The following is a 22,570-nucleotide window of genomic DNA, read 5'->3' on the forward strand; positions in this document are numbered from 1 at the left end:
TCAACTTTGTTTCTTTAAATGGGATGCTATAGTTTGGTACCTATTTTCTGATAGTGGCTATCGAGACGAATACAATGATGTGTAAAAGTAAGGTCTTTGAAGGTCAACGAAGATCACAAAGGTAGCATTAATGTCCATCTACAGAAGGTGTTCGAAGTGATGACCATTAGTATCAATGCAGTGCTGCAATCTTCTCATCAAGGATTGAGTGGTATTCCTTATCACATTGGCACTTATCGAAGCACATGCTCTGACAATTCTCTCTCGCATATCTTGTCGTTGGAACGTCTTTATAAACAAAGTCTTTTGCGAATCCTCACAAGAAAAAATCCAGAGGCGTCAAGTCTGGCGAACGAGCCGACCACGACATATCCTCTCTGAGTCGATCCAACGATTTGGGAATTGTCTCTGCAACTCATTTCTGGCCATCAGCGAAAATTGTACCGGACACCCATGGTGTTGATAACACATTCTGTTCCTTGTTTCTAAAGGTATTTCTCCCAATAACAGACCTAATGTTTCTTGCAGGAATGTGGTATACTTCCTACCATTAAGATTTCTTTCGATGAAATAGAGGCGTATAATTCTATCCTCCAGAATCTCACATCATACATTCACCGACCACAGTTTTTGGTCTGCAACTTGCCGCAGTTAACATGGATTTTCAGCTGCCCAATAATGCATGTTTTGCAGATTAGCATTTCCATGGTTCGTGAATGTAGCCTCGTAAGTAAATAAAATCAAATTAATAAATGTGTCATCCCACTGAATCTGACGTTGAACCCATCGGCAGAATTCATTGCGACGCATATCATCAGTACCAGTTAATTCTTACTGGAGACTGATATGGTGAGGATGATATTTATGGCTATGCAGAAGACGAACAACACTTCTCTGGCTGATGCCAGATTCTCTTGCGAATTGACGCGAACTAACATAAGGTTCTCGAACTACAGAGCCAAGAGTACCAATTTCCGTTTCCCGCTAGAAAATTTCCTTGGCCGGATATGTTTCCGATGCGTTAAAGATCCAGTTGTTCTCAATTTACCATACGCACATTTAAATTACGACATGTAGGATGTGTACGTTGAGGATATCTTTCAGCGTATAAGTCTCTAGCTCTCACTGAATTTCGTTGGCATTCTCCCTAAATGAGAAGCATATCGACATGTTCTTCGAAAGAATACATCATTCACATTCGCTTGATTCGACGATGCTATTCTTACCGTTCCTATTAGTCTTGTATATCGAAACCGTCGAATGGTGTTTACATGTCAAAAGCACGTTAGATGGATACGCCGTATTCAGCGAACATTTACTATTTGCACGATATACGAGAAAGAACTGTCAGAGTATGTGCTTCGATAAGTATCGAAGTGATAAGGAATACTACATTGATACGAATGGTCATCACTTGGGACACCTTCTGTAAATGGACGTTCATGCCACCTTTTTCACCTTCAAAGACCTTAGTGTTACACTTTATTGGATTTGTCTCGATAGCCGCTATCAGAAAACGTTCCAAACTATAGTATCCCATTTAAAAAAACAAAGCTGAACTTCATATTTCTGACGTGATCCCACCTAGCAACAAAAAAAACCAACCTCATATTATGGCCCTCGTTGTCCCATGCAACATTTTTCCCACAAACTCTTCAGATACTATCATACTTTCAGAGCTATTCCAGGTGGCAATAGTTAGTGACTCACCCTGTGTTCAGTATTATACTGCGTGTTTCTCCTAAAGATCGTCAGGCGCCTTTTATGTGTTGTTTTGGCAGATATTTGCAGTTTCGTTTTTGCAAGGTGTAGCTGGAGACAGCCCAAACAGGTACTGCTCACCATGTCTTTCACGCGACGCCCAGTGTCGTAGGAAAGCGTCAGTTCCTTTCCCTTTACAAACAACATTATTTTCAAAGCGAAATCTTAGATGCTTATTCAATAGAATGGGCCACGCTAGTCTATTGTGATACTTGTTTTATCGATATGAATAAAAAATGGCAGTAAAACACTCCAGCGGTGACAGCACCGCCTAGGTACGTGCTGACTGCTACCGCCAGGCAGTAGCTTTTGCTCAGTCGCTCCTCGAATGCTGGTTATTCTTCGTGTTTTACTGTCCCTGTTAATACATATCGATGAAACAAACATCGCACTAGATTGATTTCTGACTGCTCTATCGAATGACTACGTAAATTTCCGCTTTAAAACTCAATTTTTGTGCAAAGGGAAACGAACTGACGATTTCCGTCAGCAGTGGGCGTCGTATAAAAGATGTGATTTCGGACACGTTGCGCAAACTAAACTGCAGATATATGCGGAAACACCAGAGAAAATGCACCTGACGACTCTTAGGCTTAGGCGAAATTTTTTCAGAGTCTTTTCTATCAAAGCTCAGAACTGTTTTCTCGTTCCTGAAAAATAGAGTTAATATCAATGGCGGAATAGCGTCATTTGCTCTTTCAACTGATAGAAGAAAGATATGACTTAGCCAGTTATGGATAGAATTCAGTGGACTCCGAACAATGGTGTAGCTCGGCATTTCTCGTATTAGCGAACACTGGCAAATGTGCATTTGACTGATAAAAAACTTAAATATCCTGGGCACTAAAGAAGCACTATCTTCTAGCCTCTTCCATGATATTCCACTGTCTTGCAGCGCAGCGATGTAATTTTGTTTCTCATTGTTCAGATATAGTAACTTGTGTACGTATTTGATTTTGTTTCGACGCACGGGATAGCCGTCTCAGGCGTCATGCCACGGCTCGCGCCGCTCACCCCCGCCCCCCCCCCCCCCCCCACCGAAGTTTCGGTCTCGGTCATGGGTGTATGTGTGGTAATTAGCGTAAGTTAGTTTAAGTTAGATTACGTAGTGTGTAAGCCTAGGGACCGATGAACTTAGTAGTTTGGTCCCATAGGTGCTTACCACAAATTTCAAACTTCATTTTGTTTTGAAATATCTGAACGTGCGAAAAAAATATATTGTAGTTGCTACAGGTAACAACAACGGCGGAATGAATCGGCTGTGATTGCTGTTGGAAGATCACCAGAGTGTTGTCCTACGTGGATTTACGGAAACCACGAAAAGCGTGGGCGGAATTATTGGATCGCGGGATTTTGCCAGCGCCTTCGGACGACGTGCCCAGCGTCTTAAAGGACGCGCGGCCTTGCTCCACGTAGCAATAAACGAGCGAGTTCCCTTCCAAAGTGTAAGAACTCGAAATACACGTTACAGATACTGTTATCACAGAATTTAGAATTACCAGCGGTTAAATCGTAAATATTAGTACATAATTGATTTTAAAAATCTGCAACAGAGAACAATGAACAATATCTTAAAGTAAAAAATAAAGTGCTTCGTTTTCAACGTAGTTTTGCAGTTGAATTTAATATTTTCTTTATTAAAGCATTTTCGTATACGATGGAACATAAGTATACTTTCAGTGATCTGTAACTTCAACGTGATTCTCATTTGTTTGAAACAAATATTCTTGTTCACACACTGTCCTCATATTTTCTTATAGTAGGAGATAGTAGTGACAACGCATAAGTAAGCCTATGAGAGATATTTCTTGGACAGTGCATAACTTTGGCTGTATCTAGTAAACTTATAATGACAATATAATCTCATTCAGTGCCACAATTTAAAAAATGGTTCAAATTGTTTTGAGCACTATGGGACTTAACATCTGTGGTCATCAGTCCGCTAGAACTTAGAACTACTTAAACCTAACTAACCTAAGGACATCACACACATCCGTGCCCGAGGCAGGATTCGAACCTGCGACCGTATCAGTTGCACGGTTCCGGAACCGCTAGACCACTGCGGCCAGCACCACAATTTACTTCACAAGTGTAATTTTTCAGATGATATGATTGAATCGCTATCGACGCTAAACTCTTAATTTGCTGAGGAATCATTCGCCTTGACAGTATCAAAAATATTTCTATTAATAGTTACCTTCTCTAGTTCTAACTGTATTAACTTACAACTCGGGTGTGAAACCATTGACTCCACCTCTATTTGCGTTGCACTCAAGATATGGAGGAGTTATTAAAACGTTTCTGGAGTACTTTTATTTTTCACTGTCACATTGTCATCTAGAATTTGTCCGCACTGGTCAGTCTAAGGAAACAGCCTTCAAGAATCTATTTTTTCTCTCTCTCCAAACGGCTGCAGCTTATCAATACCAATGCTTCGTGACTGGTATTGTTCTCAGAAATTGACGGTATAACAAATTAATGTTGTTACTCTTTATTACTAGACCAGAAATCGGTCTAATGTATTATCACCAAATATGTTGCGAACATATGTCGCAGCGGTAATTTCTCTACTATCAGCTTTTGTTTTTCTATCGTAATTTACTAGTGCAGAGTTACTTATAGACTCGAAATGATTGAAATCTAAATGGAGCGAGCATAAACACAATTAATTACAAGATGAAATTGAGAGCTTAACCCCGTGAAAGATGCCTAGATACAACAGAATGTAACGTGTCTGAGACAGAAACGAAACACAATGTAGTCTCCTGTAGCCTGTATTTTGTGCCTCATCTTTGTAAGAATTAAAGTCGAATGGTTCCTACACAAACGAAAATACTGATTATTACCGTCAAAGGTGTATTATTTCAAAATATGAGTTATATGTATGCTCATATTCCGTTCTAACGTACCTTGACCATGTTGTTAAGGCATCTTTGGATAAACAAAAGCGTTTAAAAGTGACTGACGAGTACTACATCTTTAAACGGTCTCAGTGCCCCTCACGTCCAATACGGGTATTATAGTAATCGTATATAAATAATCACAACTCTGTTTAATGCTTACGATACATGACATGGAATATGAAACGAAGAAATTGTAGCGTTTCTACCAAGAAAATATTTACAACAAGACTGGCGCTTGACTGGCCCATTTTGATGAACATCACAGTGCTGGAAATGGCCACCGCTGACGTCGATGCAGCGCTGTAATCGATTTATCACACTGTGAGAGACGTGTAGCAGCTCTGTCTGAAGCAGTGACATTTCAAATGTTCTGATGTAGCTGTGGCAATGTGTGAGAACTATTTGAGTACACCTGGTCCTTCAATTTTCCCCACAGGTAATTTCCGCAGAGAGATGAGGCGGTCGAGGTGGCAAAGAGATTGCTATGACTGTCCGCTCTCACAGAACGCCTATGCACTAGTGACAAGGTTATCAAGGCGAAGTGTGTTGCTGCTCTGTCTTTCTGAAAACATCCACATATTTCTCATCTGTGAGTTGATCCACATACGAATTAAACAGTTTCTTGACATAACGGTGAGGATTAACAGTTTGGTGAAAGAACAGTGTTAGTCCGCGGACACCGAATATTGCGGGCCAGACACGGATCTTGAGATTATGCAACGCCTCTTCAAAGTATTCATGTGGAATTTCTGGCTCATAATGGTGAATTTTCTGTGAGTTCGCGCACCGCAATAGACTGAAACAGGATTTACCTGAAGAAACAAAAAATTGATGATCCGAAAGCCTTGATTCTGCTTCATTTAGTAACCATCGTCAGACCTTGACCCGTGGAAGTTCATCTTGAGACTTTAACTCTCATACAACAGTAAATTTTCTGTGATGGGCAGTTTGCGCGTCCATTAATAAGGGTCATTTCTGCGTGAGTCTTATATATATTTTCCAGGCCAGTTTTATTTGGGCCACTCTAAGCTTTGTACAGCGAGAGCCACATAAAACCGAACCTTAATGTAACCGCTGCAGAGTCGGTAGCTATGTTGGAATGAAATTTTATGAATGATACGTGATTTAAATGTTGCAATAATTAACATTATTGCTACAAAAAGTGTAAAAATCGTCACCCTGGTTATCGATGCAATTTTTCGCTCGAGTGATCGTACTGAGAGTCGTAAGACTCAATTTTTTTTATTTGTCAGTTGCGTTGATTTCTCGTTGAATCTTCATTTTCGTTTCATCAGTCTTGCGGTCATTAGATGCACAACCTGTTTTATCTTTTAACTCTGGGGAACGCAGAGGCCACAGTCCACTGACGACAACTCGTTCATGTGTAAAAACTGCCTGAACACGAAACGTTTGATGTGTGACACGTTGCATCGTCTTGTTGGAAGACGATATTTCTTTTAACGTTATCGGTTAATTCTGCGCAGAATTTATCGAAAATTGTGAGGTAAACCTGTATATTCACAGTCCGGTCAAAAACATTCGACCCACTATACGATTATGGGAAAAAGCACACCAAACGCCAATTTTCTCTACGTGGAATGGACGCTCGAATACCTCATGAGGACTCCTCGCCATCCAATACCTGGCCGCATAAATGAAATTACGTTTCGTCTGACATGAAATACGACATCGGGTCTATCTGTCCTCAACAATATTTTCGAAGAGCCTGTTGTGATAATCAAATGGCTCTGAGCGCTATGGGACCTAATTTCTGAGGTAATCAGTCCCCTAGAACTTAGAACTACTTAAATCTAACTAACCTAAGGACATCACACACATCCATGCCCGAGGCAGGATTCGAACCTGCGACCGTGGCGGTCACGCGGTTCCAGGCCGAAGCGCCTAGAACCGCACGGCCACCCCGGCCGGCGTTCCGATAATCAGTTCGTTTCAATTTGTCTGTCTTCATCAGTGGTTCTAATTTCAACTCATGAAGAATTTTTCAACAATATGTGTATTTACCACAAGATTGTTGGGACAGCTTACGTACTGATTTTCTTTTTATTGCCAGTAATTCTCCATTCACTATCGACAATGGCCTGTGGAGTCCTAACGGGAGGTTCCTTATTTCGGTTTCTATTTGAAACAGAACCTGTTGATAGCCATTTTTTAACAGAAGCGTGTGCGCCATTTTTCTCTGGGACACTGGCAATCGGAGGTTTTTCTACTAACGCTTGACGTGTTTCTTCATACGACTGGGAACGAATTCAGACCTCAGCCGCAGTTATCTACTCCTGGACTGGATAAGGCATTTTACACAAGCGCTACTGCAGTCACAATACTGCACTGGAATAAAATGTGAGGAAGGAAAGAAGGAAAATGAATGCCATTATAGGCAGGAAGCCTATTCTTGTCCGGAACACTAAGGAGGTAGGCAGAAATATCGTTCCTATCCGAAATATAAATCACCGCTATTCTTCAAGCCTTAAGACAACGCGCAGAGCTCTGGAAAAGAAAGAAACCTTAGGATTTGAACGGCCCACCACCATCGAGGTCATTAACGACGCACCATTAGCTCAGTTGTAGAAACACGGGGAAATAAATCGTCTGTGACCTTTTTGTACATAACGTCGTGGTACTCTGGTGAAGTTATTTCGGGAGGGTACGGAAATCCTGTAAGGGTGGGTGGACGGTAATTTGCACTCTTTTCCTCCCAAGTAACAGGCCGGAGTATAAACCGCAGCGTCAACGCACCTCGCAAAGCCGTAAATTTAAACAGGGGCTTTGGTGCATAATACAGGATGAAAATTATGTATACCGACTGGAAAACAAAACAAACATTTTTTTCATAATTAGGTATGAGCATTTTTTATCCGGTAGAGGTCGTAACAATTCTCAGCACTCGTGCAATTGCGCATAACTTGTGGACGAGTCAGACGAATGTAAGAAACGTCCTTCATAAGCGACTGTTAATGCATTTCACTTACAGCGTGTGCACAACGTGGAACTAGAAGATTATACAGTCAGAGCACAATTTTCGCCATGATACCTGGAACAGTGACAAATGCCTCCTACATTTCCGTCCTCTGTGGTGTTCGCGGGTGAAGCAACGTTCGGGCATGATGTGGTATTCAACATCCACAATTCTCATGTTTTGAATGAGGTTAATCAACATGCCACATATACTCGCGCACATCAGTTGTGGTGAATGTGTGGGCAGATGGTGTTGGTGACTTTAATTGGGCCGTATTTCCTGCTTAGGCCATTAAATGACAAACATTATTACAATTTCCTAACCATAACATTATCAGAATTGCTGGATGACGTGTCACTTTCCACAAGACACCGCATATGGTTCCAGCACGACGGGGCGCCGGCACATTTCAGTCGTCATGTGTACCTATGCTTTTACCGACAGTATCCAGAAAAGTGTACTGGCAATGGTGGTCCTGTACCACGGCCTAGTCTATTCCCTGATTTGACACTCTACACTTTTGTGTGACGAGAGATGTGCAGCCTTGTTTACAAAACCCATGTCGAATCAGGAGAGGATCTGGTTTCGCCGATGGTAGTAGTAGCGGTGGGAATTAAGGACATTCCTGCAGCCTCTGGCCGTGTAAGAAAGAACATGACCCACGAGTGTAACCTCTGCTTACAAGTCAGTAGGGGGATTTTTGTACCTCTACCGTAATTGAAGTAATCGTGTCGTGTTAATGTTGTTTCCTCTGAGTAGTAAGGAATTAAAACTGGTTTCTGTTACTTTTTGTCCACACAAGAAAACACATTGTCCCATGCAACCTCCCAGTGTTTGTAAGTTTAGTTAATTTTCATCCAGAGAAAACTCCCTCTACCACCAACCAGGGTAGTCGAGAGCGCTAACGCGCTGCTTCCTGGACTCAAGTAGGCGCGCTGGCCCCAGAACGAATCTGCCCGGCGGATTAACGACGACGGCCGGAGTGCCGCCCAGCGTGGATGTGGTTTTTAGGTGGTTTTCCACATCCTACTTGGTGAAACCGAGCTGGTCCCCACGTTCCGCCTCAGTTACACGACTCGCAGACATCTGAAACACATTCACACGATTTCACGACTTACAGGAGACACAGACAACTGGGGTGCACTACTTCCGTCCTGGGGGATAAGGGGTGGCAGCGGGAAGGGCATCAGGCTACCCCTTAAACCTAACCATGCCAATTCCGTACTTAACCCTGCCGACCATGGCCACAATGCGAGATAAAGGCAGTAGCAAAACAAAGGCAGAAAAGAAAACTCCCTCTACCAGTTTAAAAAATACTTACAGGAGAATGAGATATTAGATGAAAATATTTGTCTCAGTATCCTGTGCAAACTTCCAGATTTTGTCGGTTTAAATTATTTTCACCCTGTATTATGATCGATGATCGGTAATTTATGCTGACACTTGCATACCGTGCCAAGGAAATGGTCTTTATAGAAACAATTTTCTTGGTGACGCATCCATCACCACATCTGTGCGGTCCACTGGACAACTGCATGTCAACTGGTCTGCTCAATACTATTTTTTATCCACTTCATGGACGACGTTTGGTTTGTTTGAGATAAATTAAATGTTCAATTTCAATGCATTTTTGTGCCAGTTTTATTATTTTTTATTGATTTAATTTATTTTGTTATTTAAATGTTTTGATAATTAAGTGCTTGTAATAATTTGGGACTATGGTAATGGGAATGGCTTCTGGTGTCACCGTCTCCTTGAAAAGCTGGTTCAGTTGAGGGTACTGTACTTTTACCTCAAGAGTGATTATCACTTTAAAGTTGAAAATGCACCGAAAGATGCAAGTCCTGCTCAGTCACACGCCTTGGTCATCTTGAATGGTCACCACGCTCAGCAGACCTCATTCTGCATACACCATTCTGACCTTAATGAAGCAAAAAATTAGGTTACTCAATATTTCCTACACAGCCATATCGATACAGATAGCTGTACGTATCCAGAGTGCTTAGTAATTCCTACAGAATACCCATTACAACATTTTCACATCTGAATTGGTGTTTTACAGAACGCGAAAGAAGAATTTACAGAGTAGCAGGTCGATGTCCATTTATCAGAGATCACAAGGTATGTTGAGTACAGATATTTTTGTGTGCATTTTATTCTTTTTCGCATATAAATTCACTACATTATTTACCATTTATTTCCTGTTGGTTGATAATTAGAGAATATCTGCAAAATACATTTTTTTCATTGGCATGGGACGTCCATTTTTGCTAACATGCAACTGACCTACTTGGTAAAATTTTTAAAGATGCTTGACGAACAAAATGATTCTTTAATTTAGTTCAGTACATAAAACGTGTCGGAACGACGAGTAAGCGAGAACTATGTGCGGCATTTAAATGAAAACCGGACACCCAACACAACGGTGGTCTCATGGAATGGTTCCATTCAAAAGTAATCACCACACGTGTTAAGACATTTATCCCAGTGGGAGGCGAGGCGATCAATTCGTCTTTTGTACGTCGCGGTCGGTCGCTGACAGAACGACTCTTCCACTACCTCATCCAACTGAAAGCGACGTCCACGCACGTCTTTCTTCAGGTCGCCAAAAATATGACAATCACACGGTGAAAGATCCGGGAAGTACTGAGGATGTTGAAGTATTTCCCAAACCAAATCACTGAAGCGTAGCCTTCGTCAGATTGGCAGTGTGTGGGCGGGCGTTATCGTGCGACAATATGCTTCCGCCCGACAGCATTCCGACAGCCCGAGGGCAAACAGCAATGCCAACAGCGGAAACATGATTCATCTCCCTTGCCAAAAGAAAGCTTTTCATGCAAGTTTCGGAAAAGTCATGATGAGCGTTTTGTTCGACAGCAGGGGCCCTCTGCCCGTCGAATTCGTCGAGCGCGGATGGTTCAAATGGCTCTGAGCACTATGGGATTTAACATCTGAGGTCATCAGTCCCCCAGAACTTAGAACTACTTAAACCTAATTAACCTAAGGACATCACATACACCCATGCCCGAGACAGAATTCGAACCGGCGACCGAAGCGGTCCCGCGGTTCCAAACTGAAGCGTCTAGAACCACTCAGCCACAGCGGCCGGCTCGGGGGCGGAACCATAGTCAATGCGCAAGTACTACGTAGACACTTTGCAGAAACTGCGACTCGCCAAAAAGTCAAGAATCCCTCGACTGATGTCTGACGGACTCACCCTGATGCACGATAATGCCTGCCGCCACGCTCCTAATTGTACGAAGGCTAAGCTTCAGCGATTTTGTTGGCAAACAGAAATATCCTCCGCACAGGCTGGATGTTTCACCGAGTGATATCCAAATTTTTGGTGACCGGAGGAATGACAGGCGGCATACGTGTACGTCGGTTTCAGTCGGGCGAGCATGCATCAGCGGCTGACGGAAATCTACAAAGCACGAATTGATAGTCTCGTCTCCCAGTGTCTTAGTGGTTACTTTTGAATGGAATTATTTCGTGGTCGCATTGTGGCAGGCGCTCGGTTTCATTTTACTACCTCTGAAATGGACTGCGATGTCGCCTAGAGAAAGGGCGCTGAGAGTACAGAACTGGAGGGTCTGCCTGCTGGAGCGCTCTCGATGGCAGTAACATGGCGATCATTTGTTGCAATGCTTAGTAGGCCACAAGGGGATCGGACCAGAAGGGAAAGTTTTTGTTCTAAAGACACCTAATCTGCTACGGTGCTTTCAGAATTGTATGGAACTCTGTAGTAAACACAGTGTATTCACTTGAAAGACATACCCCAAACACGCAGTCAGGAGACGTAACTACACAGCCAAGGTAGTCTGTCTCCTCGCGTTCAACCATCAGTGTGAACTATTTTAAAGCTGTGATGCGTACGTAAGATATTATGAAACTCAGATTTAAATTTTAAATCTATTGTGGAATCTTTCTTAAAAAATTTCAAATCTAAAAGATTTTACTATATATATGAAGATAGTAACTGTTCTCGAAGGAACAGATACTATTGATGAGCGTGCAGCTTCTCTAGTATAAATGATAACTAATTGAAACCCTCAGCTGCCGACAGGTGTTGTTGATATACCTCTATGGGGACAGCTGAAAATGTATGCCCCGACGGAGACTCGAACCCGTTATCTCCTGGTTACATGGCAGACGCTCTATCCATCTTCTTTTAATGCCATTTTGTTCGTTTTAGTTCGTTGCATCTGCTCGGGGCGGACGTCGTAAGACGTCCGTTTCAGTTCGTCGTTGACCCATTAACTCAGTGTTTTTATTAGAGGGCAGCTAACCCTCTGACTGAACACGCTGAGCTACCGTGCCGGCTCCATCGGAGCCACCGAGGACACAGATGAATAGCGCGACTGCAGGGACTTATCCCTTGCACGCTTTCCGTGAGACCCACATTCCCAACTGTTCACAGTCTACATACGTAATGTACATAATACACTCCTGGAAACTGAAATAAGAACACTGTGAATTCATTGTCCCAGGAAGGGGAAACTTTATTGACACATTCCTGGGGTCAGATACATCACATGATCACACTGACAGAACCATAGGCACATAGACACAGGCAACAGAGGATGCACAATGTCGGCACTAGTACAGTGTATATCCACCTTTCGCAGCAATGCAGGCTGCTATTCTCCCATGGAGACGATTGTAGAGATGCTGGATGTAGTCCTGTGGAACGGCTTGCCATGCCATTTCCACCTGGCGCCTCAGTTGGACCAGCGTTCGTGCTGGACGTGCAGACCGCGTGAGACGACGCTTCATCCAGTCCCAAACATGCTCAATGGGGGACAGATCCGGAGATCTTGCTTGCCAGGGTAGTTGACTTACACCTTCTAGAGCACGTTGGGTGGCACGGGATACATGGGGCCGTGCATTGTCCTGTTGGAACAGCAAGTTCCCTTCCCGGTCTAGGAATGGTAGAACGATGGGTTCGATGACGGTTTGGATGTACCGTGCACTATTCAGTGTCCCCTCGACGATCACCAGAGGTATACGGCCGGTGTAGGTGATCGCTCCCCACACCATGGTGCCGGGTGTTGGGCCTGTGTGCCTCGGTCGTATGCAGTCCTGATTGTGGCGCTCACCTGCACGGCGCCAAACACGCATACGACCATCATTGGCACCAAGGCAGAAGCGACTCTCATCGCTGAAGACGACACGTCTCCATTCGTCCCTCCATTCACGCCTGTCGCGACACCACTGGAGGCGGGCTGCACGATGTTGGGGCGTGAGCGGAAGACGGCCTAACGGTGTGCGGGACCGTAGTCCAGCTTCATGGAGACGGTTGCGAATGGTCCTCGCCGATACCCCAGGAGCAACAGTGTCCCTAATTTGCTGGGAAGTGGCGTTGCGGTCCCCTACGGCTCTGTGTAGGATCCTACGGTCTTGGCGTGCATCCGTGCGTCGCTGCGGTCCGGTCCCAGGTCGACGGGCACGTGCACCTTCCGCCGACCACTGGCGACAACATCGATGTACTGTGGAGACCTCACGCCCCACGTGTTGAGCAATTCGGCGGTACGTCCACCCGGCCTCCCGCATGTCCACTATACACCCTCGCTCAAAGTGCGTCAACTGCACATACGGTTCACGTCGACGCTGTCGCGGCATGCTACCAGTGTTAAAGACTGCGATGGAGCTCCGTATGCCACGGCAAACTGGCTGACACTGACGGCGGCGGTGCACAAATGCTGCGCAGCTAGCGCCATTCGACGGCCAACTCCGCGTTTCCTGGTGTGTCCGCTGTGCCGTGCGTGTGATCATTGCTTGTACAGCCCACTCGCAGTGTCCGGCGCAAGTATGGTGGGTCTGACACACCGGTGTCAATGTGTTCTTTTTTCCATTTCCAGGAGTGTATATATTTGCCCATCCACTGATTACTCACGCACACTAAGGTAACGATTCCCGTAAGAGCTCGGGCAACTTGTGTGCATTCGCAGAGACGAAGGTCAATGGCTGGGTAGCCTTTAACTATATATATGAAGTTAGTAACTGTTCTCGAAAGAACAGATACCAATGATGACTTTACAGCTTCTGATAATTAACTGAAACCCTCAGCTGCCGACAGGTGTTGTTGATATACCTCGATAGGTGCAGCTGACAATGTGTGCCCCGGCCGGGACTCGAACCCGGCTTCGATATAGGCTTGTTGGGCTACGAGGAGTCTCCGCAGGATGGAGCCGACTGGCTCGGTCTGCTCCCTATTAACTGTGACTACTACATTTTAAAAAACTTAGCACTTTTAGGGACCGGGCTTTCAGTTACCCTAGGTGTGGTACCTATGAAAGTTTAAAATAATGTGAGGCTCCAAAACCTCAATGTTTCTTTAAAACTGAGAACAGCGTTCCTCATCGACAACTCACGAAAGTTAAAAACTGAACCTGTGTGGTGAAAAAGGACACCCAAAGGCTTCTCGTGTGAGACAGGAATAAGTCTCTTCTCCGTCCATTCCTTCATCTTTCTGACAGTCAGCTGTAATTGACTAGTTGTTGGAATGATGTAGGAGAAAATAAGCCGCAGAAACCATCCGCAAACAAAGAGTAATACACAGGATTTTTTACTGCCGAAGCTGTACTTTTAATATCGATAACAAGTACAGTCACACTTAAAATGCAGAAAATAATAATTAATTAAAAGGGTCCATTTTCTTGCAAGAACTTAACTTTGCTTTATTATCCAAACATGTTTCGCCACATCTTCAATGGGCTTCCTTTTTATTGTTTATGGAATATATACAAGAGTAATATGATTAGGAATATTAATATATTGACATCAGACATATTTTATTCGTTGTTGAGATTACATATGTTAGTTGAACTTCACCTTTTGTTACAATTTGTGTGCTCTCTGACCATAAAATTCGATATTTAACGTAGCGTAGCGACAAGGAGGACTACCTTGGTACCCTCCCTGATGTCTTTTCTATCTCTTACCGTTCCTATGCGAATATACCTTGAAGGCAACAGAAATTTCGCAATGCGTCCCTGGAATATTAGATCGCTGAATTTAGCCGGTAATGTTTCCCAAGTACAACGTCTCCATCCGTCCACAGATTCTTGTGAGCCAGTGGAACACTTTCATACAGGTTATATCGACCTATTACGACCCTCACAGCATGTCTCTGAATTGATTACATATCGACAATCATATCTACTTAATGGGGGCTCCAGTGCTGGAGCATTACTCTAGAATTAGTCGCATTACCTCCTTGTACATGGTTTCCTTACATATTTAAGCATTTTCCTAGAGCCCTTCCGAGTGTCTCTTGACTTCCCCGTTACTGAATTGATTTGCTCGTCCCGATTCACATATGTTTGCAGTATTACACTAGACACATAAACGATGTGGTGGTCTTCTGGAGTTTGCTAGTGTTCTTGTAATCTGATACTATCTAATCAAACGTAAAAGCCTTCAAAGTCGTTTTTTATTATCATACAGCGAAGATACTTGGTTGGTTGGGTGGTTGGTTGGTTTTGGGGAAGGAGACCAGACAGCGTGGTCATCGGTCTCATCGGATTAGGGAAGGATGGGGAAGGAAGTCGGCCGTGCCCTTTCAGAGGAACCATCCCGGCATTTGCCTGGAGTGATTTAGGGAAATCACGGAAAACCTAGATCAGGATGGCCGGACGCGCGACTGAACCGTCGTCCTCCCGAATGCGAGTCTAGTGTCTAACCACTGCGCTACGTCGCTCGGTGAAAATACTTGCGGTGTAGACAACAGCATTGCCAAAGAACAAGCACAGTTCTGCCGACCCTATCTGATAAAACGTTTATGCATATTGAGAACATTAATAGTTCTATAACGCTCCAAATAGGAATACGTCAAGACCTAATGCCCTGTTCTCTTTGAGGAGCCTCAATTCATTTTCGGTTTACTGGTGACTGTTTGTGTCTAGTCGTGAATTTCAACACGAGAGTGAACAACAATCATGTAACAGAGATCTAACTGGTCTAGGGGATTAAAGGAGTTGGCCTCTTTCAAAAATTAAGCACCATTGAACGGAAGCAGCTTACAGAAATAACGACAAACCTGAGCCAGGACGCTCAAATTGTAGTCTGAACTCTTGATTTCCTGAATAGCATCTCAGGCCCTCCTTACTTGATGTGACATTTTTGGATCTAACTGCAAGGCCACTAGAGGTTGAAGAATTAACAAGTATATGACAGTGCAAATTGAGCATTTCTAAAGTGATGAAATAATGTTGAATGATGATCTGTACGTAGAAGTTGTTGAAATTTTAAAACAGGATAGCTGTTATTATAGAAACTATTGTAAATTGTGGTGACAGATTTTGGTTAAGAGATAAATAGCGACACCGTGCAGCAGCGACATTGGCCCCACATTCATGGAAACAGATGGTATCCGTTATTCGGAATTTGCGATCACTTTTTCTGTTATGTTTTATTGTGTAGGATTCCCAGTCGTGTAGAACAGTTTGAAAGCCGGCCTTTGTGGCCGAGCGGTTCTAGGCGCTACAGCCTGGAACCGCGCGACCGCTACGGGGACTGATGACCTCAGAAGTTAAGTCCCATAGTGCTCAGAGCCATTTGAACAGTTTGAAAAACAGACTTTTCATCTTTGACTTTCACCTTCATGTCAATCACTAAGTTTGCAATTCTGAGCTTACTGCCATTTCGATGTGGAAGATTTCGTGTCTTTGCCACACAAAAAACAATTAAACATCTCATAGCATACATATAAACATTTGATAAAGGCCAATCGGACACCATCGACGGTCGTGCCGTTCTCTGCCAATGGCATCACTGGATGCGGTGTGGAGGAGCAACTGATCAGCACAACACTCTCCCGGTCGTTATCGGGTTTCTCGACCTTGGAACAGCTGCTGATCTGTCGAGTAGCTTCTCAGTTGGCCCCACCGGGCTGAGAGCACTCCGTCCTCCCACCAAGAAAAAATCCCTAGCAGTACCAGAATTCAAGCCTGGGTCATCTACATGTCAGTCATCCACGCTGACCACTCAGTTACGTAGGCGGACAACATAAGTTGACAGTCAAACGTGAAAATGTTTTTTTTTTTTTTTTTAATACTTTGTGTATTTTCTAACACAACACGCAGTCGGCCCATGAGCACTCATTTCTATCAACGCTCTACTAGATGTTGTACACATAAAATGGAGAAATCATGTCTAACAGAGTATGCACATTCATCGTTCTTACAAGCTTGTTTTCTAAAATATTTGGTTTAAAAATTATGTTCGTATGAAATATGTGTTGAAGAAGGGGCACTGTCGTGGCTCAGAATGAGACCCTTTACTTCGTCGTACACTATTGGCCATTAAAGTTGCTACGCCAAGAAGAAATGCAGATGATAAACGGGTATTAATTAGACAAATATATTATACTAGAACTGATAAGTGAATACATTTTCACGAAATTTTGGTGCATAGATCCCGAGAAATCAGTACACAGAACAACTACCTCTGGCCGTAATAACGGCCTTGATACGCCTGGGCATTGAGTCAAACAGAGCTTGGATGGTGTGTGCAGGTACAGCTGTCCATGCAGTTTCAACACGATACCACAGTTCATCAAGAGTAGAGACTGGCGTATTCTGACGAGTCGGTTGCTTGGCCACCATTGACCAGACGTTTTCAATTGGTGAGAGATGTGGAGAATGTGCTGGCCCTGGAGAATGTGCTGGCCAGGGCAGCATTCGAACATTTTCTGTATCCAGAAAGGCCCATACAGGACCTGCAACATGCGGTCGTGCATTATCCTGCTGATATGTAGGGTTCCGCAGAGATCGAATGAAAGGTAGAGCCACGGGTCGTAACACATCTGAAATGTTACGTACATTGTTCAAAGTGCCGTCAATGGGAACAAGAGGTCACCGAGACGTATAACCAATGGCACCCCATACCATCACGCCGGGTGATACGCCAGTATGGCGATGACGAATATACGCTTCCAATGTGCGATGTCGCCAAAGACGGATGCGACCATCATGATGCTGTAAACAGAACCTTGATTCACCTGAAGAAATGACGTTTTGCCGTTCGTGCACCCAGGTTCGTCGTTGAGTACACCATCGCAGGCGCTCCTGTCTGTGATGCAGCGTCAAGGGTAACCGCAGCCATGGTCTCCGAGCTGATAGTCCATGCTGCTGCAAACGTCGTCGAACTGTTCATGCAGATGGTTGTTGTCTTGCAAACGTCCCCATCTGTTGATTCAGGGATCGAGACGTGGGTGCACGATCCGTTACAGCCATGCGGATAAGATGCCTGATATCTCGACTGCTAGTGATACGAGGCCGTTGGGTTCCAGCAAGGCGTTCCGTATTACCCTCCTCAACCCACCGATTCCATATTCTGCTAACAGTCATTGGATCTCGACCAACGCGAGCAGCAATGTCGCGATACGATAAACCGCAATCGCGATAGGCTTCATTTCGACCTTTATCGAAGTCGGAAACGTGATGGTACGCATTTCTCCTCCTTACACGAGGCATCACAACAACGTTTCACTAGGCAACGCCGGTGAACTGCTGTTTGTGTATGAGAAATCGATTGGAAACTTTCATGTCAGCACGTTGCAAGTGTCGCCACCGGCGCCAACATTGTGTGAATGCTCTGGAAAGATAATCATTTGCATATATCCTGTCGGCTAAATTTCGCGTCTGTAGCACGTCATCTTCGTGGTGTAGCAATTTTAATGGCCAGTTGTGTAGTTCCGTCATAATAGTAAAATGCTATGGGCGAAAAAATCTGTTAGAATCATTAAACAGGTATAAATCTAATGACCGTTTGTGATATTGATATTAGAACATATAGTTTAGGATTAGGTGTTGTCAGTCAGACGCGTTGGGGTCAGGAAAGGGGCTCTGTTGACGAAAGAGAGTAAGCGACAAAATGCTAGTAACGTTCCCATACGTATTAGTCTCTAAAAATGGCTCTGAGCACTATGGGACTTAACTGCTGGGGTTATCAGTCCCCTAGAACACAGAACTACTTAAACCTAACTAACCTAAGGACATCACACACATCCATGCCCGAGGCGGGATTCGAACCTGATACCATAGCGGTCGCGCGGTTCCAGACTGTAGCGCCTAGAACCACTCGGCCACTTCGGTCGGCTATTAGTCTCTATCTCCGAGCTTTCTGTCGGATGTCACACTCGTACTCCGTGGAGTTACTTGTCGAGCATAGCGTAGATGTAAATGTGGATGCATTGAATATGTCTCAGAACTGAAGTAGAAAGAAAGCACGTCTTCTAAGGTATACATGATTTGTACAATCGAGAGGTCCACGCCCTATGCTTGGGATACGTAAAGGAAGCAGGACAGAAGAACACTCATAGGTATACATTTTGTCTCAAGTTGTTCTTGCAGATGAGATCCGGAAATTGAGTCGGTAAGCATTACTTTTTCTTTCTTCAAACATCCGCTCTCGAATGAGAAAGGGTACCGTTGTTGACAAGATTTTGTGGGACTATTTTCGAATTTTGTGAGGCTGCCCGCACGACCACAAACGGCTGTAAATAACAGCAGTATTAACGAATAATTTCAGAAGCTATCTGACTTGTCCCCAGCGCCGTTTCGTAAATTGAGATTAATGGCCCCATTGCTAACTTCTGTTACACCCCTAACTGCGCTGCTCGAAGGCGGGGAAGGCGCCTGCGGATAGCAGCCCTGCCGAAGAGCCAATGTTTAATTCAGGTCTGTGCCTTATCGTGCGGGCGCAACCACCTAGGGAAGAGGAATTATCCGCGCTCAAGTGCTAGACATCCGTCTTTTTGATCAAAGCAGTAAAAGTATGCCATTCCCCTACATAAAGTTTATGTTTCGTCAATCGAACCGTTTTCGCGGGAAAGAAACGAGGATTGATGTATAACGTACAGTCGAAGGCAAGATCAATGGGGACAGTGTCTTTCGTTTCCTTTTCAAAGGGATCATCCTGGCATTGGACTTACTAGATTTAGGGCAAACACGAAGAAGTTGTATCTGGATGGTGGGACGGGGATCTGAACTGCAGTTCCCCTGAATGCCACTTGTTTTGGGGAAGCAATAAATTTTAAGAATAGTGTGCAGACTCGGAATTATTTAATAAGCAGGGTAAACAATGCCATGCTCCGTACTCTCCCGCTTTTTAGTGTACAGGAACAAAATTAACGCCGAAAGTACCACAATGAAGGCATAGGTGGGCTTTTCAAGGAGTAAATGTATCAAAGGAATCTTGTCAATGGTGTTCTAAAAGCCGGCCGTTATGGCCGAGCGGTTCTAGGCGCTTCAGTCTGCAACGCGCGATTGCTACGGTAGCAGGTCCGAATCCTGCGTGATGTCCGAATCCTGTGTAATGTCCTTAGGTTAGTTAGGTTTAAGTAGTTGTAAGTTCTAGGAGACTGATGACCTCACATCTTAAGTCCCATAGTGCTCAGAGCCATTAGAACCGTTTTTATGTTGTAAAACTTGCTGGAATAATAAAACTGTGTGCTTAAGCATGAGTCGCACTCACCACTTTGACTTTATCGGACAATGATATTAACGACTGATGTACCTAGGCACGAGTTACCTCACGCCACAACAGCCTCACTTCTGACATTCTTCACCTTTTACTTCCAGGAGCATTAGCATGGATAGGTATGCATGTTAGGAAAGAATTTAAGCTGCGAGGATAGGTGAAGACTGGTTCGTGGATAGCTTGATAGGTACGTTGTTGGCTTGGCTGATTTGAGAGGAGGCGACCAAACGGCGAGGTCATCAATCCCATTGGATTATCAAAGGATGGTGTAGCAAGTCGGCCATGCCATTTCGAAGGAAGCATCCTGCATTTGTCAAAAGTGATTTGGGGAAGTCACGGAAAACCTGAATCAAGATGGCTGGACGAGGGTTTGTACCGTCGTCCTCCCGAATGCGGCCGGCCGCGGTGGTCTCGCGGTTCTAGGTGCGCAGTCCAGAACCGTGCGACTGCTACAGTCGCAGGTTCGAGTCCTGCCTCGGGCATGGGTGCGTGTGATGTCCTTAGGTTAGTTAGGTTTAAGTAGTTCTAAGTTCTAGGGGACTAATGACCACAGCAGTTGAGTCCCATAGTGCTCAGAGCCATTTGAATCCCGAATGCGAGTCCATTGTGCTAACCTCTGCGCTGCCTCGCTCGGTAGCTTAGTAGGTAACAGCATATCGTGTGAAAGGCACGATTACATATCGAAGTGCCGGACCGACACACATACACTGAAGAGCCAAAGAAACTGATACACCTGCCTAATATCGCGTAGGGCCCCCGCGAGCCCGCAGAAGTGCCGCAAAACGACGTTGCATGGGATCGACTAATGTTTAAAGTAATCCTGAAGGGAATTGACACCATGAATCCTGCAGTCCGTAAGAGTACAAGGGTGTGGAGATCTCTTCTGAACATCACGTTACAAGGCATCGCAGATTTGCTCAATAATGTTCATGTGTCGAGAGTTTGGTGGCCAAGGGAAGTGCTTAAACTCAGAAGAATGTTCCTGGAGCCACTCTGTAGCAATCCAGGACGTGTTGGGTGTCGAATTGCCCTGCTGGTATTTCCCATTTCCGTCAAACTGCACAATGAACATGCAGGTGATCAGACAAGATGCGCCGGCTGGGGTGGCCGAGCGGTTCTAGGCGCTACAGTCTGGAACCGCGCGGCCGCTACGGTTGCGGGTTCGAATCCTGCCTAGGGCATGGGTATGTGTGATGTCCTTAGGTTAGTTAGGTTTAAGTAATTCTAAGTTCTAGGGGACTGATGACCTCAGAAGTTGAGTCCCATAGTGCTCAGACCCATTTGAACCAGCCAGACAGGATGCTTACGTACGTGTCACCGTCAGAGCCGTGTCTATACGTATCAGGGGACCCATATCACTCCAACTGCACACGCCCTACACCAGTTCAGAGACTCCACTAGCTTGGAAAGTCCCCTTCTGACATGCAGGGTCCATGGATTCATGAGGCTGTCTCCATACCTGTACGTGTCCATCCGCTTGATACAATTTGAAACGAGACTCGTCCGACCAGGCACATTTGTTTCCAGTCATCAACAATCCAATGTCGGCGTTGTCGGGCCCAGGAAAGGCGTAAAGCTTTGTATTGTGCAGCCATCAAGGATACAGGAGTGGGCCTTCGGCTCCGAAAGCCAGTATCGATGATGTTTCGTTGAACGATCTACACGCTGACACTTATTGATGGTCCAGCTTTGAAATCTGCAGCGATTTGCGGAAGGCTTGCACTTATGTCACGTTGATCGATTCTTTTCAGTCGTCGTTGGTCCCGTTCTCGCAGGATCTTTTTCCGGCCTCAGCGATGTCGTAGATCTGATGTTTTACCGGATTCTTAATATTCACGGTACACTCATGAAATGGCCGTAAGGAAAATCCTCACTTCATTGTTACCTCGGAGGTGTTGTGTCCCATCGCTCGTGCTCCGACTATAACACCACGTTGAAACTCACTCAAATCTTGATAATCTGTTGCAGTAACCAATCTAGCAACTGCGCCAGGTACTTGTTATCTTATATAGGCGTTGCCGACCGCAGTTCCGTACTCTGCCTGTTTACATATCTCTGTGTTTGAATACGCATGCCTATACCAGTTTGTTTGGCGTTTCAGTGTATTTAAACTGCGGGGAAGCCAACATCCCGTTTCAAAGAGTAATATTTATACTGCCTGTCAATGTTGACTGTATATTTGCAGGAATACAGGGTGTATCTCTTCAAAGCTGTCAAACGGAAGGTGGTGTTGATGTGCGGTTTACATGGTAATGGAACTTAATCAAAGGCCCTCACTTAAACTGCCACACAGATTATAAAAATCACTATAATGGGAATTTATTTTAGAAATTAACATTTAACAAAATGAAACACTGTCGACTGACTTTAAAAAATGATACTAGAGTATATTACCTTTTGAAATAAAACACTCGAATTTTTCAAACAGTGGAGTAATGTTGTTCGA

This window comes from Schistocerca gregaria, chromosome X (genome assembly GCF_023897955.1).
Source record: "Schistocerca gregaria isolate iqSchGreg1 chromosome X, iqSchGreg1.2, whole genome shotgun sequence".
NCBI classification, from domain to species: Eukaryota; Metazoa; Arthropoda; class Insecta; order Orthoptera; family Acrididae; genus Schistocerca; species Schistocerca gregaria.